This window comes from Rutidosis leptorrhynchoides, chromosome 11 (genome assembly GCF_046630445.1).
Source record: "Rutidosis leptorrhynchoides isolate AG116_Rl617_1_P2 chromosome 11, CSIRO_AGI_Rlap_v1, whole genome shotgun sequence".
Taxonomy (NCBI): Eukaryota; Viridiplantae; Streptophyta; class Magnoliopsida; order Asterales; family Asteraceae; genus Rutidosis; species Rutidosis leptorrhynchoides.
Window position 1 is genome coordinate 93,797,171 of NC_092343.1, and position 12,396 is coordinate 93,809,566.

The following is a 12,396-nucleotide window of genomic DNA, read 5'->3' on the forward strand; positions in this document are numbered from 1 at the left end:
ATATTAAGTTTGACTAGAAGTATCGTGTCAAAGTTTCGGGTTGGATAAAGATTGATATTATTTTCAATGGCGGAAGGAATCATAGGATACGATGGAAAAGATATGTGAGATGGAACAACGACAACCAAATCTGATTTCGACTACAGTCGCTTCAGTAATAAGGATCCAGTGTTGAAGCGGGGTCAGGGGTGCATGAAGGATCGATGTGTTGATAGTGGGGTAGATAAGAAGATATCTTCTTATTCAAAAAGGTACGTTCTTATTACATTATTATAAGTAGTAGAGTACTGTTAGATTGTGCGTATGTATTGGTTGTGTTAGCAATCTGTTTTGATTAGTTGAGATTATATGTGACATGATTGCTACTTTCTTTAAAGATAAAGGTAGCCTATGGTTTGACAGCTCCAGGTACTGCAGTCGTGTCTAGATCTACCATTGACACTATCGAGATCTTATTCCCTTTGATTAGTTGTTAGACCTTTGATGACTGCTATGTTTCTAAGAATTGTCAGATTTGCTGCATGTGTTAGGTTTGCCTTGTTTAGTGAAATTTTTGGTTATATACTGAGTAGAATACCGTGCGTGACTCAGGGTATGTTTCGTATGAAATGACTGCCCTGTTTTAGTGACTTGTCTGTTATGCTAAGTTTTGAGGTAATGTATGCATGACCCGATAAAACTGTGTAGAGTTTAAGTAATGTGTATTTCCATTTATGTGGACCATCCAGACAAACATAGTGGCCTGTAAGGATTGGAATAGGGTGGTAATACCATTGTTCATTGGTATAGGAGTTGAACCCCAGGTAGTGTTTCCATGTATAGATGATTTACATGAATGTAAATCAAGACTGACTTATTGTATATGACGTGGACCCTACTGTAGTATTATACATGACCGGACTAGATATATGAGACTGTAGTAAGGTCTTAGAAAAAGGTTTTCCTACCTTGAACTTGAACTCATGAGAATTTGTAAACACCCTTAGAAAATAAGTCTGGGTTGTAACAACCCTGCTTTTTTCGTTACTTCCGTTAACCTTCCGTTAGTTTATTTAACGGTGATTATTTAACTTTTGTGGGTTTACGTGTAATAAATGCCTACTTGATCTTTGGAGGGTTATAATAATTAATATGGGTGGATATTAATTCAAATAAATATTTCGGATAATGAAATACGATAAAAACGATACGCTTTTGATAACTACCTTTTGAGCAATGAAACGCTCGGGTTTATTTTAATAATTAATTTTATGGATTATTAACTTTTTTAAAATATTTAATTTATTAGGTTTTTAATAAATTAACGTTTGGTTGCGTTTTAACGATCGGTTTAGCGTTCCGGGCCTTCGGTACGATTAAACGACACTTGAAACGGACCACGAGTACAAGGAATTGGACAACACGAGCCCGGGGATACCCCACATGGGCCATTCGGCCGAAACCCCCTCCCCACCCCCTTTTATGTTGAATTTTGACAACTTGAGGGGCTTATGTGCTAATTAATTAAACTGGGGTTAGTATAAATTAGAATGTTAAACCTAAATTAAGAAAACCCTCACAAATCAACTGCACCAGTCGATCCTCCCTCCCCTCTCTGCTGCTGTCGACCAACCAACAAACACACACACTCAAAAATTATTTTTTGATCAAACCTCAAGAACAAACGTTGCAATTCTCGATCTCCTCTACGCGTTGGTATAATTCTTTTAGCGATCTAAGGTATATTTAGCTAAACCCTAATCCTAAAAATCTGATTTTTATTAGAGTTTCATAGATGTGTTGTCAATTGCTCAAGTCTATACGCGTACGTGTTAATTGTTATCTTTTTTTGATTGTTTGATGCGCTAGGGTTTAAAAACGAATTTGTTTTTGCATGATCAAAAAAATTAAGTTTTTCAAATATTGATTATTATGTTATATTCAAATTCCTTGCGAAAAACTATTGAGTTTAGGCTTTGGATTCGCTCGATTTCGTTTCCGTATGATTAAGTTATGTCAATTTGAATTATCGTTGTGTTTTTGTTGCTTGATCAGAAATCTGGTATTGATAGACAACGAATTGGCATGTGGAACTTATACCACTGGAAAGATAATTTAGAAATACTCAATTTAGACTAGGATATCATGTCGTTTGCTTATGTATAATTCGAGATATGCTTGAATTAGTGTAAAAGTAGTTTTATACAGCACTTGCATGAAAATAACCTTGTATGATAAAATGTGTTAACTTCTGTTATTAAAGCTTTGCATATTTGAAATGTAAAAAAAAATTACTTCATCTTTCATGTAGACATCATAGGCTAATTGTATCCAGATCTTCGGATAATCGCGTGCGAATGTGACTAACTAATCTAGAATCGAATATGTAAATTGCTCTCTGTTTTATACTCTGAGGATTGTGTTTATTGAATAAATATGTAAGCTTCTGGAATACGAATTTTAACATGATATGTGACTTATTGTTAGTTTATGTCAATCTCTAAAACCTTATGCAATGGGCACAATGGAGCCATACTTTATGTAAATTCTGATTTGAGCTGAATAACTGAATATTCAACTTGCACGAATAAACTGTACAAATTGGCTAAACAAAAGTTGCTATATTTTTTATATGTGTTACTTTGACTTGTCCTTGAACTATTGCCACTGGTCTTGTATCAATTTCATGTTCCTAACTCCGGTTATAGCCAAAACGAAATCAGTGCGCGGTCAGAAACTGACTGGGCAAACCCCAAATGTATCCCTTCTGATTCCTGACTTTTAATTATCGTATGAGTCCCTGGCTGGACTTTTTGGAAACTATTTTAAGTATATTTGTGATCTGGAGTTTTCCATGTTTACATGAATTTTGTACTATGAGATATTGTGCTAACTATGTTACGTGTTCATGAACTTTGTGCACAACGATAAACTGAAATTGTGAAAATGATTATTCATGACCTGAAACATATTGTTTGACTTAGGTTTGACAAGTTGACCAACATTTCACATGAACCTACTGATGTTGACTTTAGTTGACTACTTTGACCAAGTTTGACTTTCGGTTGACTTCGGTTAACTTGGATGATGTAGTTGACTTTTACTTTGAAACGTGTCGAGTCGAGCAATAAGACAACTTATACTATGAAACAACCCTTATTAAGATACATATATTGACCAACCTATATACGTATACTTAGGTTGCCTTATTCAGCTGTAAATCGTACAAGTTTTTGTCAGTCATCCAAGCTTATTCAAAGGTGAGTCTACAGTCCCGCTTTTTACATGTTTTCAGGGATGAGAATACACGCGGTTATACTGACTTTATCAAATGCTTTTGTATTGACACGATTACTATATATATGTGTACTGAGTTTGTTCACAAAGCCTCTAGCTTGAATACTTTTAATACCATCGGTGTAAGCACGATTTAGATGGACGGATCCGTAAGGTTGACAACCTCACCCGCTATAAAGACTGTGGTGCATTTATTTTGAACATTAGATACGCTCAAACAAGTGTATAACATTTTAGGAGGTAAAGGCGGGTATAGTGGCTTCTATACTCGGGTCATTGCTAGTATTCAGGTGCTCAGATTATGCAAACGTTAAATTCTCGTGGTCAAGGAAACTAAACTATTTTTCTGATAACTGTTTTTCAGATACTACTACATTACTTTAAACCTGTAGATTCACCAACATTATTGTTGACCTTTTTTTGCGTGTTTTCATTCTCAGGTCTTTAAGAGGTAGGCTTCCGCTGTGTTTGCTGCATGTCTGGCTGTGGAGTCAGCATTTGATTTAATGAACATTATTTACTTTCGCATTTAAAACTTTTATAACTGTTTAAATACTGTTGGCTTGTGGTTACGATCACAACAGTGTTTCTATTTTGGGATTATTGACTTATGTTTTTTTTTTAAAGTCAACTTTTAATAAAATTAAATGCTATTGCTTTAAACATCTCATAAAGAGGGCGTAACTGTTAACTGTGGGACCTGGATTAACGCGCCGTCAGATGGAAATTTGGTGGGGTGTTATCATTGGTATCAGAGCTAATGGTTCGTAGGAAAACTAGGACTTGCATTAGAGTGTTTGATATGGTCATTAGGACACCTTGAAGAGTCTAGACTACGACCAGGGCTTAGTCATTACATGAGTACTTCGTGACTAACGTTATTTACTTGGCTAATCTATTCATTTGTGTTCTTTCATTGTGAGCTAGATGTCACAGGATTCAAGAAACAGTAGCAACGACTCGAGTGTGGCTGAGGTGAATGCACCTGCTCCTGCCCCAGCACCAACACCTGCTCCGCATCAGATACCCAATCATCCCGTGAACCTTTATGCATTGGATTTGATTCATACTAACCGCAACAGGGATGTAGTTAATCGTGTTAACGCTTTGAGTGATATTGCTAGGACATACCCGTACCCCGATGATCTTGATAGGCTGGAAGAAAGGGTCACAGGTATAAATACTTATACGTATGAGGCTGAAGCGAGGTTCGCTGAGATGACAAGGTTGATGGCAACTTTGACTGCCAGGGTTGTTGCGTTGGAGGCGGAACGTGATAGGTCGAGGAATGATGGACCTGCCTCCTGTACCCGACATAAGAGGAAGTGAAGGGTCATTGACCATGAACTTCTTTTTCACCCACCATTCTTTCTTTAATTGGTTATATAAGACTTACCGGGTGTTATAAACCAGGCTACTAGTACATTACGTTTATTGTCTGAGTTACTACTTTTGGATATTGGTTTATCACTTATGGATTTCGTTTATAATAATGGTGGTTTATGCTATTAATAACTATTATCTTTTATTGCATGCGGTATTATTCTATATTTAGTAACTTTGTATGACCATAATACTTGTGTTATGTTATACTACTACTATTGCCATTAATGTTACTACATTGTGCTACTACCACTACTATCACTAGTGTCACTACTAACACTACTAACACTACTATCACTACTAATACTACTTACACTAATTCTCACTACTAGCGAATCTTTTCGTACTATTATTTACTAGTCTTCAACACTCGTTGCTAGTATATTTTTAATAAATCTGTTTTCCATTAATCTTACTTTGATGTATCGTTTATGTAGAAGGAGACCATGTTTACTTCAGAAATGCTCGAGGCTCAAGTTGAAGAACTCGTTAACCAACGTGTGATGGAAGCTCTTATAGCTGCAGGTTTTGATTGCACGATTGAGAAATACTGTCCCAGACTAGAGCGGATAAGGTGGGAAAATGAACTTCTGAACTTAAGGGTCATTGGAACTGACATTGTTAGTTACACTAACCGGTTCCGGGAGCTATCGTTGCTTTGCCCACATTTTGTCCCATCAGCGGATAGAGCAATCGAGAGGTACATGTCGGGATTGCTGATGGAGATGTTTGGCTTTGTCCTTTCCCATCAACCAAAGACAGTACTCGGAGTTATCAACATGGTGATTAACAGGATGAAACAAGTTAGCCGAATGGAAGGAAAAGAGATACCTGCTAAAGGAAAGGAAGCTAATGGGAAAAGGAAACGGTGTGAGGAGTATGTTGGAAATCTCACACAGAATCGAGTTGAGAAACAAGGGATGCTCCGTAACTTCGAGAAAGGATCTTCATCCAACACGAACTACAAAGGGAAACAACCATTGTGTGGAAAATGCCGAAAACACCATCGTGGGGGATGCAAAATGCTGATTTGCAGTAAATGTCAAAAGAATGGTCACCTGGCTCAAGATTGTAAGGTCAATACTGAGAAGAATAAGTGTTTTAAGTGTGGTGAAGCAGGCCATTTCAAGAAGGACTGTCCTAAGAACAACAATGGGAATGCTCGAGGCAGGGCGTTCAACATCAATTCCGCAGAAGCTCGTGATGATCCGAAGCTAGTCACGGGTACGTTTTCACTCAATGATCAACCTGTTTATGTTTTGTTTGATACTGGCGCTGATAGAAGTTTTATATCTAAGGATATTTGTTACAATATTAAGAAACCTGTTTCTCCCTTATATAACGTGTATTCCATAGAACTAGGGAATGGTAACTTGATGAGAGCCGATAAGATTTATCGTGATTGTACCTTGATGTTAGAGGGTAAGCCTTTTAACATTGATGTGATACCTATTAAACTGGGAAGTTTTGACCTTGTGGTTGGAATGGACTGGTTAGCTGATAACAAGGCCGAGGTGGTCTGTGACCTAAAGGCTATTCGTATTCCTATTGCTGACAGTGAACCTATGATGATTTATGGTGAAAAGAATGGCTCGCAATTACATCTCATTAACTTCTTGAAAGTCCAGAAGTATGTGAGAAAGGGATTTATCGCGTTTATGGCTCACGTAAGCCAGATTGTACCTGAAGAAATGAGACTCGAAGACGTTCCTGTAGTTAAGGAATTTCTTGAAGTTTTTCCGGAGGAATTACCTGGTCTCCCACCGCATCGATAAGTTGAGTTTCAGATAGACTTAGTGCCAGGAGCAGCACCGGTGCCTCGCGCACCGTACAGACTTGCACCCCCAGAACTTCAAGAGTTGTCTAGCCAATTGCAAGAATTGTTAGACAAGGGATTTATTCGACCGAGTTCTTCACCTTAGGGAGCTCCAGTCTTGTTTATTAAAAAGAAAGATGGGTCGATGAGATTGTGTATCGATTACAGAGAATTGAACAAGTTGACAATCAAGAATCGGTATCCGCTACCGAGGATTGATGACTTATTTGATCAGCTTCAAGGATCTAGTTGTTATTCGAAGATTGATTTGAGATCCGGGTATCACCAATTGAGAGTCAAAGAAGCTGATGTCCCAAAGACAGCGTTTAGAACACGTTATGGACATTATGTGTTTACAGTAATGCCGTTTGGTTTGACGAACGCACCAGCAGTGTTCATGGATCTCATGAACCGTGTGTGTAAGCCATACCTAGATAAATTCATCATTGTGTTTATTGATGACATATTGGTGTACTCAAAGAACAAAGAAGAGCATGAACAACATCTACGTTCGATTTTTACTATGCTTAGAGATGAGCAGTTGTATGCAAAGTTTCTAAGTGTGACTTTTGGTTACCAGAAGTACAATTTCTTAGCCATGTTGTAGGGACCAATGGAATACAGGTCGATCCAGCAAAGATTGAGTCGGTTAAGAATTGGGAATCTCCAAAGACGCCAACTCAGGTTAGGCAATTTTTGGGTCTAGCTGGTTACTACCGGAGATTCATTGAAGGATTCTCTAAGATCTCCTGACCATTAACCGCATTGACTCATAAGGGCAAGAAGTATGAGTGGTCAGAACCGCAAGAGTCTGCATTTCAGTTGTTGAAAGAGAAGTTAACAACTGCACCAGTATTGTCTCTACCCAAGGGAAGTGAAGATTTTGTTGTTTATTGTGATGCCTCACGTCAAGGAATGGGTTGTGTGCTTATGCAACGAAATAAAGTTATTGCTTATGGATCGCGACAGTTAAAGATTCACCAGCAGAACTACACTATGCACGACCTTGAACTAGGAGCTGTTGTCTTTGCACTTAAAATGTGGAGGCACTGCCTGTCTGGAACCAAATTTACTATCTTCACTGACCATAAGAGTTTACAGCACATATTCGATCAGAAACAACTCAACATGCGACAACGACGTTGGATGGAACTACTTAATGATTATAACTACAAACTTCAATACCATCAGGGCAAGGCGAATGCTTTAAGCAGAAAAGAGCGAGAGAGACCTCTTAGTGTTAAAGCTCTTAACATAGTTGTCCGTACGAATCTCACATCACAAATCCGCGAAGCACAACAAGAAGCAGTGAAACAAGAAAATGTCAATGTTGAATTTCTCAGAGGAATGGATAAAAAAATTTGACATCAAGGAGGATGGAACACGGTACTTTGCTAATTGAATCTGGGTACCAAAGTTTGGTGGATTGAGAGAACTAGTGTTGGAGGAAGCACACAAGTCAAGGTACTCAATTCATCCGGGATCAGATAAAATATACCAGGATTTGAAAGTATTTTATTGGTGGCCAAATTTGAAAGCTGACATTGCTACCTATGTCGGTAAATGCTTGACTTGTGCTAAAGTCAAGGCTGAGCATCAGAAGCCATCATGATTATTAACTCAACCAGAGATTTCCCAGTGGAAGTGGGAAGGTATTACCATGGACTTCATCACGAAACTGCCAAGAACGGTGGGAGGTCACGATACTATTTGGTTTATCGTGGATCGTCTCACTAAGTCTGCACACTTTCTACCGATAAGAGAAACCGATAAAATGGAGAAGTTGGCTCAGATCTACATTAAGGAAGTCGTCTCTAGGCATGGAGTTCCTATATTCATTATATCCAATCGCGACAGCAGATTAACTTCCAGATTTTGGCAGTCATTACAGAAAGCAGTGGGGACTCGTTTAGATATGAGTACAGCATATCACCCCCAGACAGATGTCCAGAGCGAATGAACTATTCAGACTTTTGAGGACATGTTGAGGGCATGTGTCATTGATTTCGGTAACGGATGGGATAAGTATTTACCACTAGCTGAGTTCTCGTACAATAACAGCTACCATGCGAGCATTAAGGCTGCACCTTTCGAAGCACTGTACGGAAGGAAGTGTAGATCTCCCGTCTGTTGGAGCAAGTTGGGAGATAGTCAGTTGACACGCCCTGAGATTATTCAGGAGACAACTAAGAAAGTTCTACAGATTCAGGAACGATTGAGAACGGCTCGAAGTCATCAAAAGAGTTACGTCGATGTTAGACAGAAGGACATAGAATTTTAAGTTGGTGACAAAGTTATACTTAAAGTATCACCTTGGAAGGGTGTTGTACGATTTGGAAAACGAGGTAAACTAATCCTAGATATGTTGGACCGTTTGAGATAACTGGAAGAGTTGGACGGGTAGCTTACATATTGGAACTGCCACAAGCTCTCAGCGGTATACACGACGTTTTTTATGTATCCAATCTAAAGAAGTGCCTAGCGGAGGAGAATTTGATTATTCCTTTAGAGGAACTATGTATCGACGACCAACTTCATTTCAATGAGGAACCTGTCGAAATTTTGGGTCGTGAGGTTAAACAATTGAAACAAAGCAGAATTCCTATCGTTAAAGTTCGGTGAAACGCGAGAAGAGGACCAGAGTTCACGTGGAAGCGTGAAGACCAGATGAGACTGAAATATCCACAATTGTTTCCCGAGGAAACTACTTCAGAGGATGATCACTAAAATTTCGGGACGAAATTTTCAATAACAGGTGGGTAATGTAACAACCTTGCTTTTTCCGTTACTTCCGTTAACCTTCCGTTTGTTTATTTAACGGTGATTATTTAACTTTTATGCGTTTACGTGTAATAAATGCATACTTGATCTTTGGAGGGTTATAATAATTAATATGGGTGGATATTAATTCAAATAAATATTTCGGATAATGAAATACGATAAAAATGATACGCTTTTGATAACTACCTTTTGAGCAACGAAACGCTCGGGTTTATTTTAATAATTAATTTTATGGATTATTAACTTTTTTAAAATATTTAATTTATTGAATTTTTAATAAATTAACGTTTGGTTGCGTTTTAACGATCGGTTTAGCGTTCCGGGCCTTCGGTATGATTAAACGACACTTGAAACGGACCACGAGTACAAGGAATTGGACAACACGAGCCTGGGGATACCCCACATGGGCCATTCGGCCGAAACCCCCTCCCCATCCCCTTTTATGTTGAATTTTGACAACTTGAGGGGCTTATGTGCTAATTAATTAAACTGGGGTTAGTATAAATTAGAATGTTAAACCTAAATTAAGAAAACCCTCAAAAATCAACTGCACCAGTCGATCCTCCCTCCCCTCTCTGCTTCCGTCGACCAACCAACACACACACACGCACACACACTCAAAAATTATTTTTTGATCGAACCTCAAGAACAAACGTTGCAATTCTCGATCTCCTCTACGCGTTGGTATAATTCTTTTAGCGATCTAAGGTATATTTAGCTAAACCCTAATCCTAAAAATCTGATTTTTATTAGAGTTTCATAGATATGTTGTCAATTGCTCAAGTCTATACGCGTACGTGTTAATTGTTATCGTTATTTTAATTGTTTGATGCGCTAGGTTTTAAAAACGAATTTGTTTTTGCATGATCAGAAAAATTAAGTTTTTCAAATGTTGATTATTATGTTATATTCAGATTCCTTGCAAAAAACTATTGAGCTTAGGCTTTGGATTCGCTCGATTTCGTTTCCGTATGATTAAGTTATGTCAATCTGGTATTGATAGACAACAAATTGGCATGTGAAACTTATACCACTGGAAATATAATTTAAAAACACTCAATTTATACTAGGATATCATGTCATTTGCTTATGTATAACCCGAGATATGCTTGAATTAGTGTAAAAGTAGTTTTATACAGCACTTGCATGAAAATAACCTTGTATGATAAAATGTGTTAACTTCTGTGATTATATATTTGCATATTTGAAATGTACACAAAAATTACTTCATATTTCATGTAGACATCATAGGCTAATTGTATCTAGATCTTCGGATAATCGCGTTCGAATGTGACTAACTAATCTAGAATCGAATCTATAAATTGCTTTCTGTTTTGTACTCTGTGGATTGTGTTTATTGAATTAGCATGTAAGCTTCTGGAATATGAATTTTAACATGATATGAGACTTATTGTTAGTTTATGTCAATCTCTGAAACCTTATGCAATGGGCACAATAGAGCCATACTTTATGTAAATTCTGATTTGAGCTGAAAAACTGATTATTCAACTTGCACGAATAAACTGTACAAATTGGCTAAACAAAAGTTGCTATATTTTTGATATGTGTTACTTTGACTTGTTCTTGAACTATGGCCACTGGTCTTGTATCAATTTCATGTTCCTAACTCCGGTTATAGCCAAAACAAAATTAGTGCGCGGTCAGAAACTGACTGGGCAAACCCCAAATGTATCCCTTCTGATTCCTGACTTTTAATTATCGTATGAGTCCCTGGCTGGACTTTTTGGAATTTATTTTAAGTATATTTATGATCTGGAGTTTTCCCTGTTTACGTGAATTTTGTACTATGAGATATTGTGCTAAGTATGCTACGTGTTCATGAACTTTGTGCACAACGATAAACTGAAATTGTGAAAATGATTATTCATGACCTGAAACGTATTCTTTGACTTAGGTTTGACAAGTTGACCAAAATTTAACATGAACCTACTGATGTTGACTTTAGTTGACTACTTTGACCAAGTTTGACTTTCGGTTTGACTTCGGTTGACTTTGTTTGACTTGCATGATGTAGTTGACTTTTACTTTGAAACGCGTCGAGTCGAGCAATATGACAACTTATACTATGAAAACACCCTTATTTAAGATATATATATTGACCAACCTATATACGTATACTTAGGTTGCCTTATTCAGCTGTAAACCGTACAAGTTTTTGTCAGTCATCCAAGCTTATTCAAAGGTGAGTCTACAGTCCCGCTTTTTACATGTTTTCAGGGATGAGAATATGCGCTGTTATACTGACTTTATCAAATGATTTTGTATTGACACGAGTACTTTATATATGTGTACTGAGTTTGTTCACAAAGCCTCTAGCTTGAATACTTTTAATACCATCGGTGTAAGCACGATTTAGATGGACGGATCCGTTAGGTTGACAACCTCACCCGCTATAAAAACTGTGGTGCATTTATTTTGAACATTAGATACGCTCGAACAAGTGTATAACATTGTAGGAGGTAAAGGCGGGTATAGTGGCTTCTATACTCGGGTCATTGCTAGTATTTAGGTGCTCAGATTATGCAAACGTTAAAATCTCGTGGTCAAGGAAACTAAACTATTTTTCTGATAACTATTTTTCAGATACTGCTACATTACTTTAAACCTGTAGATTCACCAACATTATTGTTGACCTGTTTTTGCGTATTTTCATTCTCAGGTCCTTAAGAGGTAGGCTTCTGCTGTGTTTGCTGCATGTCTGGCCGTGGAGTCAGCATTTGATTTAATGAACATTATTTACTTTCGCATTTAAAACTTTTATAACTGTTTAAATATTGTTGGCTTGTGGTTACGATCACAACAGTGTTTCTATTTTGGGATTATTGACTTTTTTTTTTGAAAGTCAACTTTTAATAAAATTAAATGCGATTGCTTTAAACGTCTCATATAGAGGGCGTAACTGTTAACTGTGGGACCTGGATTAACGCGCCGTCAGATGGAAATTTGGCGGGGTGTTATATGGGTAGTGCCCTGTGTTGTCTTGTAAGACAATTGGGAAACCCTGACCTAAGTAGAGATTGATAACCAATGTGTGTTTGATAACCAGTGTGTGTTATAACTCGAAGACAGAGTCGAATGTTAGACAGTGTTTGAAAAATTGTGACTAGTATATTATTTAG